This window comes from Halyomorpha halys, unplaced genomic scaffold, assembly GCF_000696795.3.
Source record: "Halyomorpha halys isolate HHAL.00 unplaced genomic scaffold, Hhal_1.1 Scaffold1.1, whole genome shotgun sequence".
Classification (NCBI taxonomy): domain Eukaryota; kingdom Metazoa; phylum Arthropoda; class Insecta; order Hemiptera; family Pentatomidae; genus Halyomorpha; species Halyomorpha halys.
In genome coordinates, this window is record NW_027115366.1 from 139,515 (window position 1) to 146,655 (window position 7,141).

Sequence of the window (7,141 nt, forward strand, 5' to 3'; positions counted from 1 at the left end):
TATAGCAATTGAAACAGAGCGATTTAAATATTTTGAAACACAAAATTAAATATAATGCCGGTAATAGTTTAAAATTTAATATAAAAAAGGAAGGATCGTCGGATATTATGACTTATTACCTATCACAAATACCATTTTTCGAAAAATCATAAATTTTTCAACTTGATTTATTTGTTTTTGAATATTTTATCTGAGTGGTGATTAAATTTCCTTAAAAAAAAAATCATTGTATTCGGATACGAGATATTTTATATATATCATAACGATATATTTTTAATATATATATTTTTTCAGCTATAAACTAAATAGATATAATAATCAATTCATTTAATCATTTAGACAGTACGTAAAAAAAAATAATGTAGGTTGTTTTTTCAGTAAATATATTCATTTATATCAAACTTTCAATTGCGTTCCATTAATCAATATACATCTTCAAATATAGCATCAAAAACTTGCCGGGTCTGCATGTTATTCTATAGATACAAGTACCCAACTTTATTAAAAAAATAATGTATGTAAATGTTGTTTTTTAAAAAGCTATATCTCGAAAACTATTGAATGTAAATAGGGCTTTTTACCAAGTTTACTCTACTTTAAATGATGCTCTCTTAGATTTCCTATAGTTGTTGGTAGTTGTAAAGATATAGAGCTCAGAATAAAAGAATAATAATAAAAAAACATTTTTTATTATACTTGGCAGAGTCATCAATTTTAATTAGTAATTATACCTAGTCGCCAATTAAGTAATTAAAAATTGGGTGAGATAACTGCTTGTTCTCTCCTATTGGGCTCTTGTACTATTTATGAATCTTGTATAAATTAATAAAAGTTTTTTTTTTTTGGGGGGGGGGAGTTTTAAAAGATCAGGTGCTGTTTACTACTTTTTTTAAATGATTAAGACCGTAGAATTACCCACGACGTAAAATATAAACAATTAAAATAATGCAACAGAGTAAGTGAATAGATAAGATGTAATAAAAATGATCCAATTAACAGTGCAATTAATTTTAAAACTGAGACTAAAAATTTAATTGCACATTATATAGATATTATAAATCATTTAGAAAAATAAATAATTAAACATCTGTATGCAATTATATTGTATAAATTTTAATATAATAGTGAAGTATTGTAAATATAAAATTATGTAGAAGATAGTCTTATCGTCAAAAGAGAAATAAAGATAATTAACAACTTTTTTTTTTTTTTCTGTTTTGACCACAACCCTGACCATCTTCTTCATAATTTGAAATTATATGGTTAACTATTTATATATCTAATATTGTAAATATATTTTTAATAGACTTTTCATCAAATTAAGAGTAAAATACATCCATTGAAAACAATCCAAAGCTGCAAACGAAACGAAGTTATACCGACCAGACTACAAAGTGGACTCGCTCGATTAACTAAAGAATTCCTACTGTCAGGGACATCAAGATCAACGTGTAGACAGTGCAATGTACCGCTGACTGTTAATCACATACTGACAGACTGCAGATATTTGATAGACAGCGGATTACCATATCATTTGACAATTTTATTACACGATAAAAGCTCTCACATTCCGGAGATATTTTATTAACTTGAGAAAACAAATATGTTGGAATATGTATAACTAATTTGATTTATGTACATCTTTATCGCATCAATTAATGTCACTTACCGTTATCGAGTAAAAATATATATATATATTTCTTTTCTCTCTCATTTTTATTTCATTTATGTATGCTTCTTAATATTTACTATTGCTATGAAATAAGCTTATATATTTTATTATGAATATTATAATATTAGATGTTTATGAGATTGAAGCTCAGTCAGTATGCATAGGCAAACATCATAGTACAAGAGCACAAGAGGAGAAAAAAAGCAGTTATTTTACCTCAATTTTTTATTACTTTAATAAAAACTTAGTTTAATAACTAATCGAAATTGATGAGTCTGCCAAGTATAGGTCAGGGGAATAAAAAATGGTGGCTGTTTCAAAACGTTAAAAATAATTAATTTTTTATTCTGAGCCTTATATCTTAAAAAAAATTCCTCTATTTTGAGTGCTGGCACACATCTGTACGTCTGAAATGAAGTTTTTCATAAATCAAACTGATTGTCCGAACAACTATAAATCAATTTATTTTAGCAAATTTTATGTAAACTAATATTCCTACGATGGTAAAGGTCATAAACTTCTTTATTGTCCATTAAACTAGCATTAATTTGATTGATATTAGACATCTGTACGTCACATAGTTCCTGAGATATAGATTTCACAAAATAAATTAACTAACTACTGATCTTTCAGTACATTTTTATGAAATGTTGCTTTTTTAAAAGGCTATATCTTGAGAACTATTGGACGTAAATAGCACTATTAGGGCTAATATTTCAGCAAATTTACTCTTCTTTAAAGAATGTTCTTTTAGATTGTCTAGTGTTGTTGGTAGTTTTTAAGATATAGAGCTCCGAATGAAAAATCATTTTTTTTTTTTTTAAGTTTTTAAACCATCACTGTAGATTGTCTTATATTATATTTTAAAAAAAAGAACAGAGGTAGGAGAAAACCTTAATCCAAGTCTTGTTAATAGATTGGTTTTAGATTTTTCTATATGTTTTATATATTAAATTTTATTTAAAATCAAAATAACTGCAATAATTGTTATTATAGCTAGGCTAAATAAGGAGACCCTCTTAATTATGAAATATTAGGATATATTTATAATAAGGTAATTGTTTTAAATACAAATTTCTTTTGTTGAATAATTGTAATTTTGTATGCATATATTGTGTTAATTTACCGTGTATCTGATGGTTTGGCGATGGCTCCAAAATGTTATTTATACAATATGTTAAAATAAAGCCATTTAGTAAGGAAAAGATCTCGAGGCTATCTTCTTTTCAGAGGATCCTCCTAGGAGGATAAGCCTTTCAGGTTATATAAGCATTTATGATTCAGGTAATGAAGGAGAAGCCAGGTTAGAAACAAGTGGATTTGGGTGGTTGGGAAGTTTATTATGGAAGGATTGGTATCTGGTTCTGGCCAAATCGGCAACATAGGGGACATTGAGGTCCTGATGGATGATTTGATTTGTGACAAAGTAAGGAGCATTAAGGATTTGACGAAGGATTTTGGACTGTAATGAGGAATTAGATGGTTTAGTGGAGCCCCATAGCTCAACTCCGTATGTCCCGATAGGCCTTATAAGTCATGTAGATCAGTCTTTTCTAATGGATTGGAAGTTTGGACCGTTTGTCAAGTAAACGTTGTAACAGTCGGAATCGACGAGCAGTTTCCTGTCTTTTCAGTCTTGTATGAGGATTCCATGTCAGTCGTTTGTCGAAATGTAGTCCTAAGTAACGGATCTGTTCAACAGGAATATGTGGGGTATTATTAAAGGATACTGTTGGGCAACAGGTCATTGGTTTACGACGAAGGGTAAATGTGATTTGGTGGGATTTATTGGAACTTGTTTTAATCCTCCAGTTTTGGCACCATTCTTGAAGGGTGGTGATGTGGGGTTGGAGAGATTGGGATACAACAGAAGGATCATAATTCACTGACAATAAGGAAATGTTGTTCACAACAATCTATTAAATTAAAATAATGAAAATAAAGAATGGATAACATAAAATAAAATTAAACTAAGGTATGGCTAAAAATGATTTTAAATATCTGAAATTTTAAATAAAAATAAACAAAGTAAATTAATTTATTGATCCTGATCCTATTCCTTTGAAGACCCTACACAAAGTCTTCTTCCATTGTACTCTGTAGGATACACTCTTCTTACTGTCATCTTGTCCACTGTCACTCTCGTTCGTCTCTCACCTCTGATGAAAACGTCAGGTCAAACCTGTAGGTCTTTACTATTTCTATCTCGATTTATCGAGTCTCTGATTACCTCGAAAGTTAAGACAGATCGCTCCCATCAACTCCCCGATTTGATAGGCGAGGGCTAATTTATCCCATGATGAGACAATTCAGGGTAATCTGATTACGCTAGACAGATTGGAGTCCTTGTCTTGTAAATGCCAATTAACTGTTTCTATTTAGCTTGAGTTTGTAATAAAATTAAGAAATATTGATCCCAGGAACATAATCATATTAAATGTATTGTACAATATTTACTAGAGAAATAATTTATAACGTTTATTTCTACAATTAATGTGTATATGATAGTGCAAATAGGAAGAAAACAAAGGAAATGAAATAAAATGTACAGTGAAAAGTATAAATAGAATAGAATTACAAAAAATTATAAACAAATGAAAAAGTAGACAAAACAGAAATATAAAATGCACACTAAAAGATGAATAAAAAAAGAAATAATAACAAAACAAATAGAAAAAAAATGAAGAAAACAGGATACCCACCTTTCAGAATAGAGGAAAGCTAAAGAATGAGCTAAGCTGAATGCGAGGTACGAACAGGGTAGGAGAGTGGGGGAATTTGATGGTTAACAAATGACGTTACATTTGATAATGATGTTATCTATGATAACACTTCATTATTATTTTACATATTTTTGCTTTCAAATGTAACCTCAGTTATTAAATGTAAAATTTTTGTTTATATGTGTAGACATTTTTTTTTTGTATCTGATACTTGTCACTAAGGACTTTGTGAATATTATTGGATAGGCTTCTTTGAGAATCTTGATTTTCTTTCTCCTCCTCGCGGTTTTATGATCCTTGACTTCCTTTCTTTTCTTGTTATGATTGCCATGGCAAGATGTCTGGCGATATCTGCGTAGACAAAAGGGATTATGGGGAAAAACAAAAACACGAGCGATAAGTTTAGACGAGTGGACTTTGGTTCAGTGAAGGGGAATCTTCAGCACGTCCTGGATAGGAGAGTTGTGGCATTACATCGTTACAGATTATATCTCTATAATTCTGGTGATACGGTGACCGGAAAGGAAATATCGGACAACCTTGTGTTCTGCCAGAAGTACACCCAAAGACTACGTGATATTGTAATGTCACTTTTATATTCCTTTGTGCAGTAATGTAAATAATAGTTGATAAGGTTAATCATTTAAGTTAAAGTTTAGTCAACCTATAAGTTCTCGTTGTTTTATTAATTGCTATGAATTATTTTCTTTACTTTTTCATTCTGTGTACATATATTTCTTCTTATTATTATACTTTTGTACATATAGTTCTTCTGTCCATTGTTATGCATATACATTGCATTCAACTTGTTAATTTTACCTATGTTTTTTGTTGTTATGTTTACTTAATATTTCGATAATTCAACAGGTGGAAGGTAACACCCCTAGGTTTTCTGTTATCTACATGTAAAGGTATTCGTCTATAATTCAATTATTATTTATATAAGAGTATATTGTGGGCATATTGTTTCGGGATTCTCGTTATTTCCAAGGAAAAAATAACGTGGCACCTAAGGAGCAATTTATTCTTTTATGTTTTTTTCCCTTTTGGCGATTATACTTTTTTCCTTTAACTCACCCCCTTCTCCGCTGAGCGTGGGCAATTTTAAACGATAAATATATAACTAAGGATAGATCAAAATTTGCGGTTATATTCTATCTTTGAACCTCTCTTTCTTCCTCTTTCAATATTGGCGAGATTTTTCAGCCTAAACTATTTTATTTTATTTTAATCTAAAATCATAAAAATAAACGATATATTATTAAAACCAATTACAGATTAATAAAGCTTTGTACGCCATGCATTTCCAAAATTCCAAAAAATATATAAGTTAGGATTAGTCAACCAACTTGTATACTAGTAAAGATTTTTTTTAATGACCTCTTTCCTAGTTATTTCTCACATATTGGAAAAGGGGAGAGAGTACTATCTACTGAGTAGTATCTTATTCCAACCACGGTGGGGGCCAAGTTTTCCTTTCGTTGGACTACCACAGAAATAAAAGTCGACTTCTTATAGGTTTAAGTCGCCCGACTACAAACTTTCTATATTGGTTTCTAATATATTATACACAAAACTAATAAATGATTTATTGTTTGTAAGTTATAATGCGCACATAAGACTCCTCGTCCCTAACACACTAAATACCTCAGACACTGCAACAAAGAGCTCTAGCTGTCAGGACGCCCCATAGATATGTGCTCAGTCCAAGATGAACTGCCACTCGAGCGCATATCATTATTGAAATCTGCTATAGTGGTTCTATCGAGTGTGTTTGCATTAACATAGCATAATCAGTACGGAATATGGTCTTCGATTCGTATTACCATCTACAGCTTGTGAGAGAGAGGAACATTTACATAATTCAAATACTATATCAAATACAAATAGCTTTTTCAACCACTCTTTCGATTTTGCTAATACTTCCATTTTACCCACCGTTCCAAAACATGATAAGCGACTGCGATCTGAAAGTATTTTTATACAATTTGAGTCTTCCCCCCGTTAATCACAAAACCTGTCCCTAGCCTACTCCCAAATTATTAATTTATTAAAACACCGGTAATCTTTTTTAGTAATTTTTTTTTGTTAATTATCCGTTTTTCATACCCACTACATATTTATACATTTTAACCTTTTAGCTCTTATTATTTTACATTTAAATCTTATTTTATCTCAACCGTTGGATTTCTGTTTGTCTAACGTCTTTGTCGACCTGCACTCTAACGGCTATTCCTGCAATTTCTAACAGTTTAGCAGATCTCTGCCTACAACTGTGTTATTTTTTCTCTCTTATCTTATCTCTTATTTATTCATTTCCTATTCTCCGTATTTCTTCTTATTTTTTATAACATTTTTTTTACATACTCCCTGTTAATATATCCGTTTTTACACGCCCTTTATATATTGATACATTTTATTACTTTTTGGGCTCTCATTTTACAATTTACACCTTTTTATGTTAGTTTTTTTTATTTTTTTACTCTCACATGAGTAATGATTATTTTATGTCTAAGATCTTTTGACCTTTAGATTTCTGTTCATATAACGTATTTTGCCAAACTGCACTCTAGTGGCTTTTCCTGCAATTTATGTCAATGTAGCCTGTATTCTCCTCCTATAACCTTACTCTCACATTTCTTACTTTCTTCATTCCCCTTTCTCCATTTATTTCTTCTTATCCCCTGTTCTTTCCTAATTTCTTTAACTAATTCTTTATAGATTCTTTCCACTGTATCATTTATTT